The sequence below is a fragment of the Zonotrichia leucophrys genome, unplaced genomic scaffold, assembly GCF_028769735.1.
Source record: "Zonotrichia leucophrys gambelii isolate GWCS_2022_RI unplaced genomic scaffold, RI_Zleu_2.0 Scaffold_35_1530144, whole genome shotgun sequence".
Lineage (NCBI taxonomy): Eukaryota > Metazoa > Chordata > Aves > Passeriformes > Passerellidae > Zonotrichia > Zonotrichia leucophrys.
This window is the reverse complement of record NW_026992240.1, coordinates 681,883-701,731: the sequence shown is the minus strand read 5'-3', so window position 1 is coordinate 701,731 and position 19,849 is coordinate 681,883.

Here is a 19,849-nt window from a genome sequence, read left to right as displayed (position 1 = left end):
ATTAAAACAAAAAGAGATATGAACCCCTCCAGTGCCACCTTACAACTGAAAATGTGAGGGAGAAATAGGAAGTTTGCACATTAAGTTGCCAGTAGAGTATGCCAAGGAATTCAAACACTGAATGATCTATTCTAACACTAGTAAGATACAAGTTACCAAGCTTTTGGAAAACACACACACTACACACAGCTCAGCATTACAAATTCTGATCATTCCTGCCTGTATTTCCCTGTGGCAGACAGCAATGAATAATTTAAATAGGAATTTAATAATCAACATCCATTTACTATAGAGTAGTAAAATAGTATAGAAATGCTAAAGAATACATTGAGCTCTGCTAGAGCTATGGTCCTGAAGGACACAGTGAAAAGAGTTTCATTAAATAAAACTGATAATTAGTCCTTAATAGGTGATACATTATCTGCCACTTGCATAATATTACACTCTTCAATGTTTTCCAAGGAACAGCACCATAGAAGTCATTTACAAAGGTTAAGTATTTTAACGTGTCATGATCCATCCTTACAAATGGGTTTCATGATGGTTTGTTAATTGATCTCAGAGTGCAAAAAACCGACACAGCAAGGGGATTTGCAGTAATAATCATAAACAAATGTACCTTTTATTGAATGACCACAGCAAATGCGATAGAGGGATTAAGGGAGAGAAAAAGATAGAGAAAGAGAGAGAAGAGAGAGAGGGGGGGGGGGATATAGCTACTAAACGTAGAGACAAAGTCCTTTGGTCCAGTCCAGCCGAGGATCCGCCTGTTACGTTGGGGAGATCTAGCTAACTCAGAGGTTTTTATTATGATAACTCTATTGAAAATTGCGAGGAGGGGGGAAACAGATACAATAAAGAATAGATGTAACAGGTAGTCCATGTTCTCAGCAGTAAGCGAGAGCCATTGTCTTCTTGGTCCAGTGGTCACAACCTGCAGGCAAACATCTTGGTTTGGTCAGCTTGCGTCCCCCACACACCTCTCCTCAGGTCAGAGGTTTCAGTCTCAGTCCTTGGGAGGAGGGGGAGTTTTTCCATAGGGGTTTCATGTCTCAGTCCTTGATGGAGAGGCTTCTCCCATCTCAGTCTGTCTGTCAATGTGGTTGTAAAAAAGGTGAGAGGTCTTCTGTGGGGACCACCAAAAACTTCCTCAGGAGAAGTCCAGCCAAGCCGAGATGTGGGGAAATTCCAGGTCCATTGTTGCAAAAATGGGCAGAGTGCCTCTTTTTTCCTTTCACTGGGCCCAGTGTAGCATACAGCAAACGCAACTGTGAACAATAGCTTAGCAATGCCAGAGGCTGTGCTCAGGCCTCAGGGTCTTGGCAAGTGACCATCTCCAACAAGACCAGAATTGCAGACATGGGTCCTTTTTCTTCAGTGGTCCCAATCTCTGTCCCTTTCATGACGATCGTGAGGCAGATGAGGGAAACTTCGGATAGAGACTTACACCCTGATATGAAGTCATACCAGTAGTAAGGAATTCACATTAGGGAGGTTATACCACTTCATCTATACTAATATGTATTGTTTCTAGGATCAACTTAGTTCTAGCTGCATATAGTAAAATAGCCACTACCACAACTAAGCCACAGTCTTATCTGGCACCCCACTTTTATATTAAGAGTTATACCAACTCTGGATAAATGTGTCATTCAGTAATACAACATCTAAACCATAGGATTCATAAGAGTTTTGACTAGTCACCAGTTGTGTTGGCAATAGCAACCTCTGGCCAATATCACTTCTGATTTCTCTTGAGAAAAAAAAAAAAAAAAGAGCTCTAACTCAGTTTTATAAGGTACATATTTTCTCATGTAGTTTAAGTAAGTTGTCATGATTATGATTTGAGAACTTGTAATAATCAGGCAATGCAATTTTTCTCAGATGTGTTTATGACAGAACCTTTGCTTTCAGCTTTAGTTTTGCAAGACCCAGCTGTATCACTGCACTGGTTTTGGCTGGGATACAGTTAAACTGGGAGGGAACACAGGTGGGACATCTGACTCCAACTGATCAAAGGGATATTCCATACCATATAACATCATGTTTAGGATATAAAGCTGATGGGAAGTAGTGAATTAATTCCTTGATTTGCTTTGCTTGCATGGCTTTTGGTTTACCATAGGGCACAAGAACCAGCAATCCCCAGGAGCAAGAAATCAGACAATGAAGGCAAGAGACTGCCATGGCTGAGTAAAACCAAAGGGAAGAAGCAAATGCACAGGCAGTGGAAACAAGGACAGGTAACCTGGAAAGAGTATAAAGTTTGGTTGTGTAGAGATGGAGTGAGAAAGGCCAAGGCAAAGTTGGAACCAAACCTGGCAAGGGACACAAAGAATAGCAGGAAGGGCTTCTACTGGTACATTAAACAGACTATATAAATGAGCAGCTGGAGTGAATGGAGTTTCCCCTGGGGAGGGATGAGGAGCTGACTAGGAGCTTATCAGTCAGGATCAAAGGGAGGGCAGGGACAGGTGACATTATCGTGGGGGACTGCTACAGGCATTAATCAGAAAAGGAAGGTCAAAGAAGGTGTAATGATAAACAGTACTAGAAAACTCATAACAAAGGATGAGGAGAAGGCTGAGGTGCTTAACTTCATTGCCTCAAGTCTTTGATGGCAACCTCTCTCCCCACACCTCTTGAATGGATGGACAGCAGGATGGGGACTGGGGGAGCAAAGTCCCTCCCACTCTAAGAGATCAGGTTCATGGCTACCTGAGGAACCTGAATGTACATAAGTCTATGGGACTAGATAAGATGCATCCTATAGTCATTGGCTGATGGGGTTTCCAGGATACTCTCCATGATATTCAAAAAGTCATGGCAGTCAGGTAAAGTCCCAGGTGACTGGAAAAAGGGAAACATTGTCCCCATCTTTAAAAAGAGCAGAAAGGAGGACCCTGGGAACTAGCAACCTGTCAGACTCACCTCTGCCTGGGAAGATCATGGAGCAGATCCTCTGGGAAGCTCTGCTGAGGCACATGGAGAACAGGAGGTGATCTGAGACAGCCAGCACAACTTCACCAAGGGCAAGTCCTGCCTGACCAGTCTAGTGGCCTTCTATGATGGAGACACTCCATCAGTGGACAAGGGAAGAGCTACAGATGTCACTTATCTGGATTTCTGTAAATCCTTTGACATGGTCCCCCACAACATCCTTCTCTCTAAATTGGAGAGAGATGGATTGGATAGGTGGACTGTTGAAAGAATAAGAATGTGGTTTGACAGTCACATCCAGAAGGCAGTAGTCAATGGCTCAGAGTCCAGATGGAGATCAGTGACAAGTGGTGTCCCTCAGGGGTCTGTATTGGGACCAGTGCTATTTAATATCTTCATCAATGCCATAGACAAAGGAGATCGAGTGCACCCTCGGGAAATTTGCAGATGACACCAAGCTGAGTGGTGCAGTTGACACACCTGAAGGTTGGGATGCCATCCAGGGGGACCTGGACAAGGTTGAGGAGTGGGCCCATGGGAATCTCATGAGGTTTAATAAGACCAAGTGCAAAGTGCTGCACCTGGGTTGGGGCAACTCCTGGTACTAATCCCGGTTGGGGGATGAACGAATTGGGAGTAGTCCTGCTGAGAAGGACTTGAGGGTGCTAGTGGATGAGAGGCTGGACATCAGCCAGCAATGTGTGCTCACAGCCCAGAAAGCCAATCATGTCATGGGCTGCATCCAAAGCACTGTGGCCAGCAGGGTGAGGGAGGGAATTCTACCCCTCTACTCTGATGAGACCCCATCTGAAGTGTTGCATCCAGCCCTGGGGTCCTCAGCAGAGGAAGAAGGCAGAGCTCTTAGAGCAAGTCCAGATGAGGCCACCAAGATTATTAGAGGGATGGAGCACCTCTGCTATGAGGAAACGCTGAGAGAATTAGGATTATTTGGCCTGGAAAAGAGAAAGCTTCAGGGTGACCTAATTGCATCCTTCCCGTACCTGAAGGGAGCCTACAAAAAAGATGGAGAGAAACTTTTTCCAAGGGCATGTGGTGATAGGACAAAGGGGAATAGCTTCAAACTGACAGAGAGTTGGTTTAGATTAGATGCTAAGAAGAAAATCTTTACTGTGAGAGTTGTGAGGTGTGGTATTCGCATGCCCTCTGAACAGAGAGAGATTTAGCTTTCTCAGGATTCTCCTGAGAAAGGCTGTGAGAGAAGTAGAGAAAAAAATAATCAAAGCAATTATCTCATTTACTGCCCCTGTGTTTGTACCCATGTAGAATGTGTTCTAGAGATTGTTTACCCAAAGTGATTGCTTAATTAGATTCTAGTGATAGTGTTTTAGATTCATTAACCAATTAGATCCATGTGTGTGTGTCAGGACTCTCAAGCAGAGAGTCACAGGTTTTCTAGTTAATTAGTAAGTGATAGTTCTTGTTAGTGTAATATAGTGTAATATAGTTACAGTATAATATAGTATTATAAAGTAATTAACTAGCCTTCTGATATCATGGAGTTCTGTGCATCATTCTTCCCGCCTGTTGGGCATCATAGCACCGATAGTGAGGCACTGGTACAGGTTGTCCAGAGAAATTGTGGATGCCATTGTATGATTCTATGATTAAACTGTCTTTATCTCAACCCACAAGTTTTCCCACTTTTACTCTTCTGATTCTCCCCCCATCCCACTCAGTGGGTCAGTGAGCAAATGGCTGCATGGCACTTGGATACCGGCTGGGGTTAAACCACAACAGCCCTTTTTGGTGCCCAGTGAGGAGCTCAAAGGGTTCAGGATAATGATGGATTTGATTGGGATGTGATAGATGGAATTTATATCTGTTAGTGCTGATGCCTTAAGTTTTAGCTTTCATATTTTTCAGATTCTGTGCTGCTTTAGTGTGTAACTCTGAGCTTCATATAAAGTGTTAGCAAGGTCTCTTCACAGGGTAGGTAGACAAAGCAATCCTTTTCTAGCTTGACCAAGGACAACCGCTACAAGCTCCAGGCCAAAAAGTATAAACAACGATGAATTGAAGAGAGAAAAACAAGGAGGATGGAACTTCATGACCTAAAGCTACAATCAGACAATTAATTCCAATATGCAAATGGACCAGAGTTTGTGACTGGTTGTCCATTTTGTGACCATTTTGGGTCCATCTTGGGTGTAGCCCTGGCTGGGCTCTTGTACTACCCAAGGTGTATCCATTGAGGCCTTTTAAAAAATACCTACTTTATTCTTTAACTCTGTCTAGCTTCTGTTCTAGGTCAGCCTTCTCAAGGAATCAGTGCTCTTTAGCTTTCAATGGGCAGGCTCCTGTACTTGCCATGGGGCTTGCTTGCCTAACTGTATATCAGAGTCTATTACTCATGGCTGCTTTTTGCTGCTTGGTGTGCTGCTCATCTGCTCATCTTCTTACTCTGCTGTGCCTGGGAACATTTTGATAATAGCAATAGCCATGTGCATGCGCTGGCAGATGGCCTGGGCATCATTGCTGTTTCTGTGCTGCTGTACTGGACAGGCTAGAACTCCAGTGTGAATTCAAGTTGAAGGGACTGTGGATGAGTCCACACAGGAACAGGACACCCTGAAGTGTCTGTGGCCATGGATAAATCCACATCAGAGCTGGTAAATCTCAAAGCATATGTGCCTGTGGTTATATCTGTGCCATAGCAGGTACATCTAGAAGCATCAGTGGCTGTGCATGAGGTCATACTGGAGGACCTCAAAATGTGTGGCCATGAATAAGCCCATGACAGAGCAGGTACACCCCTGGAGGGACTGCAGCCTGGGCCTTTTAAATGATTATTTGATTTTTGGTTGAGTTGGTTACTTTAAATGGTAGTTGGGGGAGGGGGCTTGGATTTAATTAGTTAGGCTAGAACTTAAGAGTAGTAGTACGCCAGGATTGCAGGCGGGGTGGTCTTTTTTTTTTCATGTTTGATGGTTGTGGCTAACTTCTACCGGGTAAAATCCCGGTTCCAACCCAGGGCTGCTCCTGGGGTGTAGCGAGTGCGGCTGGGTTTCGGGTTGGGGAGTTGTAGAAAGTAGTTAGATGTTAGTAAGGTTGGTTCTATCTGGCCTCTGGCCTGAGGCATCCCCTCTCCCTGCCTGGGACTAGGTGGGGGAAGGGAGGGGGAACCGGCAGGCGGCCCAGGAAAAGGGGGCCCAGCCCCGCGGCAGGGCCGGTGGGCCCGGCCCGGGACAGGGCCCGCCCAGCTGTGTTACTTTGCTCCGGACCGGGAAGGAAAGTTCCCGGGTTTTTTTGTTTTTAACATGTGTCTTTCACAGAGCCGTGTCTAGCCCCTTAGTGGTTGAATAGATTGTCAGTTAAACAAAAAGCTTCTGCATCACTTCCTTAAATTTTCCTCCTCTTCTAAACCACAACACTCTACCTTTCGCTTCTGTGAAATATACATGCTAAAGAATTATTATTAAAGTTACATTACATGTATACTTCTACCTAGAACAATAAAATTAACTAAATTAAGTAAAGGGAAAAAAAATTTATACTAACCTCCACTCCTAGATTTTTTACCATAATTACAATAAAACTTTTTCACTATCATTCTACTTAATTTTATTATTTAATACCTGCTACACTATTTATTTCTCTAAATAAATTCATCATCTCACAGCGTTTATAAATTGTCTGTATTTTTTCCTAAAAGATGTGGTGGTTTCAGTTTGAAACCAGGCAGAAATACCAATTTTGTATAGTGGTTTTGTTTTGTTAATTTTAGATTTTTTTAATTTTGAGATTTTTCAATTAATGTGTTGATGAGTGTGATGGGTTTTAGTGTTGGATAATTATTAAGGTATTTACCTCTTGTGAGATAGGATAAGGAGAAAGGTTAAGTAAGTTCAAAACTTTAACAGGGTATAAAGAAAATTTTATTAAAAGTAATTAAAGTGAAAAAGTAGTAAGAATTAAAAAAAACTCTTTAGAATATTTTTCTCCCTTTATAACTTTTTTTTTTTTTTTTGCTGATAATGTAAAGAAACTAAATCTATGGTTTCTACGTAGCTTACTACTTTAAAAAAAATTTCATTTTTGTTTACTTAGGGAGAGAAGTCTCTCTTGTTAAGGTTATGGAGACTTCTTTATAAGAGAGAAAAATAGCTTTTTTGTGGTTCTTAATTTTGTTAAAAATAACAGCTGTTTAGGGAACCCTGCTATTGTGAAGCTTTTCTTACAAGCCTTCTGACAGCTTGTTGATGGGCGATGTTATAGTTGGATAATGAGATGACTGGCTCTCTCAATTACGGGATAAATATGTTATGAACAAAAATTCGGTTAATATTTTTTTTGTGAGAAAAAGTTAAAAAAAGGCAGCCAGATCTCTGTCCCTGCCAGGGTTCTGAGTGCTTTGTTATTGCAATCACGGGTCATTGTAGCTTATCTCCTCTCTTGTATTAGTAAAAGCCCTGGCTGGGGTGGGGTGATGGCCCTTCCCCTAGGCTAAGGTTCCTACCATAGTGAAGACACCTGAGAGGGTGGGGGGGGTTATGCAAAGTGACTCCAGGACCAGCATGCTTTTAGGACCCCGACCCCAAAATGCAACGAGAAAACCCAAAAAACAACGAGCCACCATAGAGTTGAGAGAATAAAGTGATGTCCGGACGTGAGGAGCCAAGTGCTGAGCCTGCAGAGATGCGGAGTCCCTCTCGCCCTGACCATGGGAGACGTCCCCAGCGCCTAGACTGAGGGGGACCACACTGAGAAAGTAACATCTGGTGGGGACACCACGCCCTAAAGGCTCCCACGAGGACCGGATCCCAAGCTCTGCCCCTGGTGGACAGAGATGCGCATATCCTCCTCCTCTGAGTCGCCCTGGGAGACGCGACAGGGACTGCAGCCCTGCCGAGCCGCCCAATCCTGAGCTGATCACTTTTAATAAAGGCATTATAAAGGAGAAGAAGTCTCCTGGCCCTGTTTATTTCAGCTGGGGGCGCTCGTCCGGAATACCACGCCGCAAGAAGACTCAAGACTGGCCATCATGGAACTTCAGGACAGCTGGCTACCAGGACCAGAGGGATCGGCTCAGGACCAGCGACACAGAGGAGCACCGGAGCACCGGATTGGTGAGAAAGCTGGTGGCGGGAGCAGGAGACGTGTGCATGTGTGTGTGAATAAGACGAAGTCTGGCAGCCGGACGTTCGAAGTGAGAGCGGAACCCTCAGTAGCGCGGTTCCAAGCTTACGCGACAAAGACGGCCGGAAACAGGGGAAAGCGAGTGGAATTAGCGTGAGTGAGTCTCCCAAGGGGGAATAAAGGGCCCCCCCATCCGGGCGTGCGGAGGGAATATTTGTATGAGTGGCACGACCCAAAATAGGTCCTGACAGAGGGAAGTCAGGCAGATTTGTCAGTCCCGAGAAGGATTCTGGTAGCATTTGTAAGTCTCGAGAAGGATTCGCGTGAGATTTGTCAGTCCTGAGAAGGATTCGGGTAGCTCACAAGCCCTGCAGGCAAAGTAAGTCCTGACACAGGAGTCAGGCACAAACCCCAGCGAAGGAGGCTGTGGTTTGCTTTTAAGTCCTGATACGGTGAAGCCTAAAAATTGGCGGGTTAGGCAAACTAAAAATCAGGCAGTTGTTTTTCCTGACTGAGGGAGTCAGGCACGACCCGGATTCTTAAGGCCGAGGCTTCGTGTGTTCAAGTCCCGATAGATGTAAGACCTGACGTGGAGAAAGTTGGGCAATCAAGAGATTGGGCAGTTGTTTCAGTATAAAGTCCTGAGCATCAGGCAGAAATTTGAAGTTTCAGTGGAGGAGGCTGAAGCTCCTCAAACAAGGTTTTTTTTTGAAATTACCGGTCAGTAAAGGCACCTTTGGGATTTTTTACTGTTAAGACCTGTAAAATGGGCGGGTGTAATAGTAAAAAGACCGGCAAGAGACTGAGGGACATACCTCCCAATAGTCCCTTAGGAGAACTGTTAGTAAAAGGGGATTCTAAAGAGGCCACCGAGGGATTAGATGAAGTGAAAATGATCCATTATTGTATGGAAGTGTGGCCAGAATTAGAGTTACAAGGAGGATGGCCTTGGTGTGGGACAAAGGATAAGTGGATGTGCCAGCTATTAAATAATTATCTGACAGCTCGAGGGGATACTGATCCTGAGCAATTATTGTATGTAGCTTGCTGGTTAAAGAGTGCTGTTGGGGATGAAGGGGTGCGAATCTGTAAGGTACAGAGAAAGAAAGAGGGGAATGAAGGAGGGGATGATAGGACTAGTAAAAGATGGGATCCCCTGGATTATTTGCCTCCTTCTGCCCCTCCACCTTATATTCCTCTTCTTCAAGCACCTCAAATGGCAGGTCCGGTTCTTCCCCCGGCTGCCATCTCATTACCACCTGCTCAGACTCCTCCTTCTACCTCTTCAGCTTCCCCCATGATAAACCCAGTATCCCCTACAGTCCCTTTCGCACCACCACAAGTGCCTACTCCACCTGCTGCATTCTCCACCCTTTCTCCAGCTGCACTTAATATCCACTGAGGCTCTTCTCTCCCTCCCATTGCTGTCCCTTTACCTCCTCCTAGTTGGGACACAAATGCCTCCTCGCCCGATAAACAGCTATCAGCAAATACACCTGCTGATGGGCAGAACGTTCCGGGTAACCCAGATATCCCTCAAAGTAGTTTGGCATCTGAAGATGGGCCGTACTGTAGCACCAGATCCAAGACCTCCAAGGCAGAGAGACTCTTTCCCCTCAGAGAGGTTCCTATGGGAGGAGTAGCGGGAGGTGTTGGCTTTGTGAATGTTCCCCTAACTGCTTCTGAGGTGAGAGGATTCAAGAAAGAGTTGGGGCATTTAGTTGATGACCCAGTGGGCATAGCCAACCAAGTGGATCAATTTCTAGGTCCAAATATCTACACTTTGGGGGAGATGAATTCCATCCTGAGTATATTGTTTTTTCCAGAAGAGGTCCAGATCATTAGGGTGGCTGGCATAAGCATCTGGGAGAAAGATAACCGTCCAGGACCCCAGGTGCCATCCGGCGAACAGAAATTGCCACTAACGGATCCCAGCTGGAATCCTAACCAGGAGGAGGGGAGGAAGGCCATGATGGAATATAGATCTTTGATAATACGGGGGATCAAAGAGTCAGTTCCCAAAGGAGCTAACACCGAATTGGCATTTGAGGGCACGCAGGAGAAAGATGTAGCTCCTGCTGCCTGGCTTAACCGCCTAAAGCGGAACTTCCAGTTGTACTCTAGAATAGACCCAGACACCCCAGAAGGTCAAATGCTACTAAAAGTCCAATTTGTTACCAAATCTTGGCCTGATATAAGGAGGAAACTGGAAAAGATGGAAGAGTGGCAAGAGAGAGACATTAATGAGTTCTTAAGAGAGGCATTGAAGGTGTATTTAAGGAGGGAGGAAGAAAAAGCAAAGGCCAAGGCTAAGATCATGGTTGCTGTAGCTAGGGAAAGTGCAGGGGAGGTGGGCCCACCACCAGGAGGAGGCAGAGACAGGCCAGTACTGGCAGGTGCACAAAGGATTGAGAGACCTCAAGTCCCTTTGAGAGGACAACAGTGTTATTACTGTGGGGAGGCAGGACACATCAGGAGGTTTTGTAGAAAGCTCAGTCTCGATGAGGCAATAGCCAGGGAACAAGATAATTTAGGAAGGATTCTTAAGGGGGAGGACTAGGGGTGCCAGGGCCTTTTTAATATAGGGAACCCTATGCAACATTTAGAAGAGCCCTTGGTAAACTTTGAAGTGGGACCCCTAAATGAGGAATTTGAATTTTTGGTTGATACAGGGGCAGATAAGTCCTGTCTCAACAAAATACCAAAAGGTATGGAAATTGGGAGAAAATTTTGTGAAGTATTGGGTGCGGAGGGGAGACCATTTAGAGCATCCGTGATTGAAGAAGTGAAAATAATTGGGAACTCAAGGCAATGTAAAGCTAATTTTCTTTATCTGCCTAACTTAGAAAAAAGTTTATTAGGGCGGGATCTGCAAGTTCATTTGGGGGTTGGGATTGTCCCAAGGGAAGGGAGGATGGTAGTACAAGTGATGAAGTTATCTCAAGGAGATGTTGCAGAGATAAATCCTGAGGTATGGGCTGAGGGGGGAAAGAGAGGCTTATTAGGCATTCCACCGATAACAATAAAAATGCAGGATGATACCTCACCCATACAGGTTAAACAGTATCCGATTTCCCTAGACGGAAAGAAGGGGCTTGCTATAGTCATTGAACAACTGTTGCAAGAGGGAATTTTAGAACCCTGCATGTCACCACATAATACCCCTATACTGGCAGTTAAGAAAGCTGAAGGGAAATATAGGCTGGTACAAGATTTAAGGGAAGTCAACAAAAGAACCATTGCCAGACATCCAGTTGTGCCCAACCCGTATGGTCTCCTAAGCAGAATTCCAAGAGAACATGCTTGGTTCACTGTTATAGATTTGAAGGATGCTTTCTGGGCGTGTCCTCTGGCAACAGAATGTAGGGATTAGGTTTGCCTTTGAATGGGAAGACCCGAGTACCAAGAGGAGACAACAGCTAAGGTGGACCCGATTACCACAGGGGTTCACCGAATCCCCCAATCTCTTTGGACAAGCTTTAGAGAGTTTGTTGGAACAATTTGTCCCTGAAAAAGAAGTGCAGATCCTGCAGTATGTTGATGACCTGATGGTATCAGGAAAAGACAAAGATCAGGTCAGACAAACTAGTATTAAGCTTTTGAATTTTCTGGGGGAGAAAGGACTAAAAGTTTCCCAAGGGAAACTACAATTTGTGCAATCAGAAGTAACATACTTGGGGCACATAATAGGGGGAGTGTCGGATCTCAAGATCTCAGTCCTGAGATGCTGAGCCTCCGAGACCCTGGGGGGGCTCGGGACTCCTGGAATGTTGCCAGAAGTGTCTGGTAGCTGGACTTTAACCCTACACAGGAGACGACAAGGATGAGGGCTTCACCAGGGTGAATGGTGAAAAGATTAGCTAATTAGAGGGTGAGAAATAGGGTTTAGGATTTATGTACAGGGGGGTTTGGAGGAGTAAGATGGAGGAATTGGGGTGTGTCCTGTCCTCCTTCTTCTTCCTCTTCTCCTCCATCTTCTTTGGCCACGGTGGCACTTTTGGATTGGTTATTACTGAGAGTGCACCCAGCAATGAGAATAGATGGTATTGGGGAAAAATGATAAATATTGTACACGTAACTGTCATGGTTTGAGCCTGGCACAGAGCCAGTGCCCCCCATGAAAATGCCTCACCCTGGCGTCTGCTGTGAGATGTGACCAGGAATAAGCAAAACAGGCTCCAACTTAAACATAAAGAACACTTTATTACCTAAAACTACAGGAAAAATAGGGAAAGACTATAAGAAAAAGGGAAAAAAAAAATTGAAAACCTTACAAAAAAAACCATTTTCCTCCTCCCCACTCCCTGACTTTCCCAATCCAATACATTCTCTCAAAAAAACACCAACTGCCCAGCCCGGCACGACACTTTAGTATACTCAAACTGCAGTTCATGAAGAGGAAAGGAGTCCTTCTTGTTCCATAGGCTTCTGGAAACACACTGAAAACCTCGGATGCTTCCTTGTCACTTCGGCACTGCCCGGGGAGAAAAAAAAGTCCTTTTGCCGCTTGTGACATGTTCCTTCCATGCCCAGTGCTCTCACCACCGAGACATGGATCAGAGCTGCTTTTAGGGTGGTCTTTCAAGGATGCCTTGTCTCACTCCAAAAAGGCACAGTCTCTGCTTTTGGGACAACTGTCCCCCCCATATTTTTCCAACCCCCTGGGGCCGGGGGGTCCTCACAAATGAACCCTCCTGGTTTTGAGGCACTGCCTCCCCCTAAATGCAGTCTGTGTCACAGGAACAACTGAGTCCATGGCTACAAGAAAAAGTCCAGCCAAAAGGCCACTCCAAATCATCTCTCCCCATCCAATCATCTCCACAATCTCCGGGCCAAGTCATCTCATCTCTCATCTCCCTTCTTATTCAGCTTCGAGGAGGATTAGCATTTTTGTAAGGCCCCAATCATGCAAGAAAGGGTTAAAAGTTTTCAGTCTCTGCTGTCGGTCCTGGAGCGACTCCCACGCACGCTGCCCACACGCTGCCGCTCCGGCCGGGCAGTCTTCCTCCCCCTTCTCGCTGGCTGCTCTCCTGGGGGGGGGGGGGGGAGAGGAGGGGGCTGGCTGCCCGAGGGCTGACTCTCTGGGACCTTCCACCCTTCCATCCTCGAAGCCCCCCCGAAGCCCCCTCAACCCCATCTCTGTCCAGGCCCCGGGCCTACCACGTGGCTGGCCCCTCCCCCGCCCAGCAGCAGCGGGCCGGACGGGGGAGAGATCTGACCTCTTCGCCCGACGATGTCCAAAAGAGGAAGTGCCAGGGCAGTGCCCTGCTTTTAACCCCTGTGTATTCTCGGAGGTGTGTCCAAACCCCACTGGCTACACCAGGTGTCAGTATGAAACCCAAAACCTTCATTGGTTTGACCACAGCTTCCCAGAATTCCCACTCCTTCCTGGTCAAACCATGACAGTAACAAAGGGTATAAAGATAGGTGCCTGCCCCGGAGGGCAGAGACAGTGTGCCCATGGCTGACTGCTGAGCAGATCTCTGGTGGCTGAAAGAACATCTTTTAGATAAACAATTAATAAACATAAAACCAGAAAGAAGAACTGAAGCCTCTTCTCGTCCTTCGATACGCGGGCTGCCCCAAGGCCACCTCGGGCCCTTCCAGGCCCCTCAAACAGCCGAGATAAACCGAACAGGGGAGGGTATAAGAAACTAAGCCCTGACAGAATTTCAGGTATTTTAGCTCTCCTGGCCCCGAAAACAAAAAGAGATTTTAGAAAATTCCTGAGCTTGTTCGGGTATTGTAAGTTATGGTTAGATCAATACACACAGAGTATGAAATTTCTGTACAATAAGCTAGTGGATCCAGAACCCCTAATTTGGACAGCTGAAGATGATCAACAATTGGAAAACTTAAAATCAAAGTGTCTTCTGCCCTGGTCCTAAGCTTACCAGACCTCAGGAAGGGCTTTGACCTGTTTGTGAGTGCCGAAGGAGGTATAGCCTATGGAGTATTAACTCAAGAGTGGGGAGGGTGCAGGAAACCTGTGGCATACATATCCAAATTGTTAGATCCAGTGGCTAGAGGCTGGCCAGTTTGTATACAAGCAGTAGCAGCAACCGCAGTCCTGATAGAGGAGACTCAAAAATTGACCTTACAAGGAAAAATTAAAGTGCATACTCCTCATGATCTTAAGGCAGTACTGAGACAGAGGGCTCAGCAGTGGTTAACCGATGCTAGAATATTAAAATATGAGATAATACTAATGAACACAGAGGACTTAGAATTTATCACATCAAATGCCCTCAATCCAGCACAATTCCTAATGGGAGAGCCTATAGAGAATTTAGAACATGATTGTCTTGAATTGGTTTATCTCCAAACAAAAGTAAGAGAAGATTTGGAAGATCAGCCTCTAGCAACTGGAAAAAGCTTATTCATAGATGGCTCTTCAAGGGTAGTAAATGGAAAAAGAGCTTCAGGTTATGCCATTATAGATGGAGAAACATTACAAATTGCAGAAAAAGGGAAACTATCCCCAAACTGGTCAGCCCAAAGTTGCGAAATTTACTGCTCCAATTTGTATGAAGCAGAGTACAAAGGAAGATTTTACTTCAAAACCTAATAAAGGGATTTCTGGTTTGCAGTTACAAAAATCAAGTAATGAATACTCTGTCCAGGAATAAAAGAGCCCTGCCTCTAGGCAGGTGGAGGAAAGGGAAGACTGGGTCTACTGGACTGTGTGGGTTTGATGGCCTGACACATCAGACCCACAGGAGTATAAGGCTCTGGTTGGCATTGGTGTACATTATACCCTAATGCCGTCAGATTACAAAGGGGCAGAACCAATCTGTATTTCTGTAGCGATAGGAAGATCTCAACAGTTTGTGTAGGAGGCTGAGGTGATTCTAACAGGGTATTGGGGTTTAGGATTTGTCCTTTTGTTCCTTTCTCATGGAATTTTGTCCCATAGGTTGCTAGGAAACAATAACTATCAATACTTGAGAGACAAAGGAAGTTGCCCCAGGAAAGGTGTGGCTGACTGCTCTCTTACCTGAGGTTTTTCTCTCGGAGGGGCACAGATACCACAAGATTTTGGCTGGGGAAAAAAGGGCTAGGCACAGCTCCTAGGCTCACTTGCAGTCTTGGCATTCGGAGAGGAAGGAGGCTGCAGTCACAGTGGGAAGAATTCACCACCACTGCGGGGTTTTGTTTTCTGCTGCTTTCTGCCGTGAGTGGAGCTCTGCTCGTAAGAGTAGCCATTGCACTGGGACCTTGTTAATATCCTACCTCACTAAAAAAGAACTTTCACTGAAATAGAGATTTTTGGAGTTCACTTCAGTTAGCAATATGAATTAAGCATTAAAATAGCAGAATTATGTGTTGAATTTTACCCTTTTACTTAAGAAACCTCTGCCATGGTACAAAGGGCATAGGAAAATGCAAATTTATGAAGTTTCTTGCGATAAAGAACAATACTGGGAAAAGACCAAGGGATGCAAGAAACCCAGATAAAGGGGCTCCTCTGTCTCCAAGCTCATCAAGACTGACAGACGTACTCAGATAAGCACCAAGGGACCAGAAGTGCAGGCGCAAAGGAGAAAAGTTCAAAAGTTCAATCATGAAGAAGGCCACGATCTTCAGCCTCAGAAACCACCAAAGATCCCCGTGCAACCACCACAGCAAACAACGCATGCCCAGAAGGGCATGGATCTAATTACCATGCAAGGTGAGGACAGGCGGGGCCAGGGGTTGAATATGCATGGAAAGGTTGTGCCATGTAATGCATATGGAACATCTTCGTGAATAAAGATGTGGCTCAGACCAGGGCTCGGGGCACAAGCTTTCAGGAGAGCTATCTTGCTTATGTCGGCCGCTGACAACATATACCCACTTCATAACTACATCAGGTTGTGGAGTCTATTTATTCCGTGTATTGCTTCATCACCATCTGCTCAGATGACTCAGGGGAAAACCGCAGGATCCCCTTTCCCCTCCCAGGGAGACTTTCCCTTGCCATGCTGGAGAGCCTGGCTGCCAGTCTTTTGCCACTGATCCGAGTTTTCTTCGCTACACTGTAATTTGCACTGCCTGCTTGCCTGGACGCCCCGCAGTTCAGCTACAGCTGCCTAGTTTCTGATACATCTCATCTACCACTCCGGGACTTTGCTCATCCCTGCCTTCCCAGCCTGCTACTCCGAGGTCCCTCCTACAGCTCCTTTTGCTATCCAGAGGGGGCACCTGGATTGGCTGCCCCTGGGGGTCCGTAAAGCGATCCCTATTCCCATCCCTTCTGCCGAGCCCGTCCGCCATTGCCCACGTGGAGAGAGATGGCCGAAACTCACGCCACAGCACCTCCTGCAGCTGTGGGGGAGTCATTGCACCTGCCATGCCAGCTGTGACTGTAGCTACACCAAAGGGGAAATTGCTTAAAGAATGGGAAGAGACGGTTTATAGGGTTTTCTGGTTTTGTTTCTTGTTGTTACCATTGCTGTTGTTTGTTTGGCTTGTTAAACATACACACACTGGTACAGAACTGTTATTCCTTTACCCATATATTTGCCTGAAAGCCCCCTGCAATAGATACATATTATAATATTGGCTTTTCACAAATATTAAAATGGATTTTATGTGTGATATTAAAGTAACTTTGTTATAAAGATATAGGTTTTATTTCTGTTGTTAAGTAATCTTAGATATAGCAGTGAAATAGCTATGCTTGTGTTAAAATGTCTGCTTGGATGGAATAACATCCAATGAACATAGGATGAAGACACCTGCTACAGATGTGCCAAGTATCAGCACTCACCATCTGAAGAAAGTATGGACCAAGGCCCAAAGTGGAAGTGATAAAGAGAAGGACACAAAACCACAGCCAAGAAACACACATGCTCTAAAAATGCAGACCCAAGGAGGGGCCATGAAAAATAGTTCCTGGAAAATGTAAACTAGTTTATGGATATGTATAAGGGTCTATGAATATGCAACAGGCTGATGTAATGGAAAAGGTATTTAAGGGGTATCCCCGAAGGTGACCGATGTGCTCTTGGCTGAGTGCTAAGATGCACCTGGCCATAATAACCTTTGCTCTATGGTCCTTGTCTCCTATTGTCCTTTAATAAACTTTTTAAATTTTCACAGGAGAGTGAACGTGTGTTTTTCACACCCCCTTAATTTCAAAGTTATAATAATTTGGAGGGAGGAGGGAGTAATATTCTCCATTCAAAAGGAGGTTCCCGCCTTCCTTTGCAGACACCTGTCTTTCAAACCAAGACACAGGGAATGTGTGGCATCCTATTGTGACTTGCCCAATGGCCCCATGTATCTTTAGCATAGACTACCTTAGGAGAGGGTACTTCAAAGAACCAAAGGGGAACCAAGGGGGCTTTTGATAAAGCTGCGTTGAGTACAGAGAAGATTAAAGAGATAGCTAGTTTGCTTGGTCTCGTAGATGATCCTTCTGTTGTAGAGCTGCTAAAAGTTGAATTAAAACAGATAACAATTGCTACCATGGCAGTGCACCAGCCACAACATTGCACTAGCTGAGACACTCTGGTTCCCATCTATATGTTGTTTTAAAAACTGAAGAGCCAAGGAATGATCAGCAAGACTCACTCAACCTTTAACAGTCCCATATGGCCAGTGAAAAAATCTAATGGAGAATGGAGGCTAGCAGTGGACTACTGTGACCTGAGCAAAGTCATACCACCACTGAGTGCCGCTATACTGTACATGTTAGAGCTCCAGTGTGAATTAGAGTTGAAGAGAGCCATGTGATATGCCACAATCGATATCACTAACTGTCCTGGGGTGACGTTATGATGCTTGTATCCCAAATCATATGTTCTGTGCCTTTAAGACTGTCTCTGAAGAGTGAAACTTTTGTTTGGGTTTCTCTTATCAGGGACACAGAGACGGGCAGTACATAGGGCTGCTATCGCTTTTTGCTTTTGGCTTTCTGCTTTGCTCTCTCTCTCTCTCTGCCCTCGCTTCTGCTTGCTTTTGCTTCTGCTTATTAGCTAGTTCTAGCTAAACAGTCCAAATTCCTTCCTGGACTGTTTCTCCTCTCCTTTTTCTTCGACCATCTCAAAACTGCTCCGGACTGGGACCTGGGAACACCGAGGGTTTGCACTGTTTGGCCTGCAGCAGCTGCCCCAGTGCCGGAGGGACTGAGAACAGAGCAACCACCCCTGAAAGAGACTTTCTGATTTTGTCATCTTTTTCAGAGTGGCGTCATCCGGTATTGTTCATTTTGTGTGCTGGGGGGTGCTGTGCCAGTTAAATAAACAGGTTCTTACCACTTCTCTCTGAGGAATTTCTTCCCGAACCAGTTGGGGGAGGGGCCGTGTGGGTTTGCTTTCTGGGGGGGGCCCTCCTTTGGAGATTCTCTACCAAATTTGCCCTAAACCAGGACACTAAGGCATTTTTCTTGATCTAGATCTGGCAGCAGAGTGCAGGCCAGTTTTCTTTCATGCAGAGGAATATCCAGTACACCTGGAATCAACTGCCCCAGTGGTGGAAACAGTCCTACCATGTGCCATGGACTGATCCAGACTGCACTAGAACAGGGTGAAGCCCTTGAATGAAATAAACAGGGCCAGGAGACTTCTTCTCCTTTATAATGCCTTTATTAAAAGTGATCAGCTCAGGATTGGGCGGCTCGGCAGGGCTGCAGTCCCCGTCGTGTCTCCCAGGGGGACTCAGAGGAGGAGGATATGCACAGCTCCGTCCACTAGGGGCAGAGCCGGGGATCCAGTCCTCGTGGCACCCTTTAGGGCGTGATGTCCCCGTGAGATGTTGCTTCTGAGCCTCGGCGGCCACCCTGGTCCCGGCGTTGGGACCACTCCCTGCGCAGGGCGAGAGGGGCTCCGAAGGTGTTCAGCATCTCTGCAAGCTCAGCACTCGGCTCCTCAAGTCCAGACATCACTTTAGTCTCTCAACTCTTATTTGGCTCGTTGTTTTTGGGGTTTTCTCGTTGCATTTCGAGTCGGGGTCCCACAAGGCATTCTGGACTTTGGAGTCACTTTGCACAACCCCCCCCACCCTCTCAGGGGTCTTCTCTATGCTGGAAGAGCGCATTGCCTCGGGGAAGGGCAATCTACCGCACCCAGCCAGGCTTTTTACTAATACAAAAGAGGAGATAAGCCTTAATGACCCAGTATTACAATAACAAAGCACTAAGAATCCTGGCAGAGACCGATCTGGCGGTGTCCCTGTAACTCTTTCTCACAAAAAAAATATTAACTGAATTTTTGTTCATAACAGTCCCCCCTCTTTTTCTTTGATCGAGCTTAAATTTTAAGCTCGCATCAACTCACAATTTTTTGTTTTGAATCTAGTATAAATCTCTTGTGCACTTTGGTAATCATGGTTACTTAACCTCGTTACTTTTCTTGGTTTCTCCAGGTTGGTTTGTACAGCTAATACTGTTTTACTAAAACAGATGAATAAGCATAGTAAAAAAAAAATCCTCCAAGTACACACACAGCAAGAAAACCCCCCTTTTCCCATACATATTTTCTGAAAATCTCTAAATTCTCCCACCCACTGGGATCAAGTGTAGGAGTTTGATCTTGATCCTTTACACATGCCAATCTTTTTATTTCCTTTGAAATGTCTCTAATAATTGAATTCTTTATTTTTAATGCTGCCTGGAGCCGGATGACTTTGTTCAACACAGATATTGGGGTCCGAACTTGGCTTTTACCATTTTGGATTTTCTCAATTTCTATTTCACTTTCCCGGTTTTGTTTAATTTCTCCCAAATCATTATATATAGGAACTCCCAAACTTGATCCAGTTTCTTTGGGTAATAAGAAAATTGGTTTTATCACTCTAGCAATGCAGTTGCCAGATGAGATCAAACTTA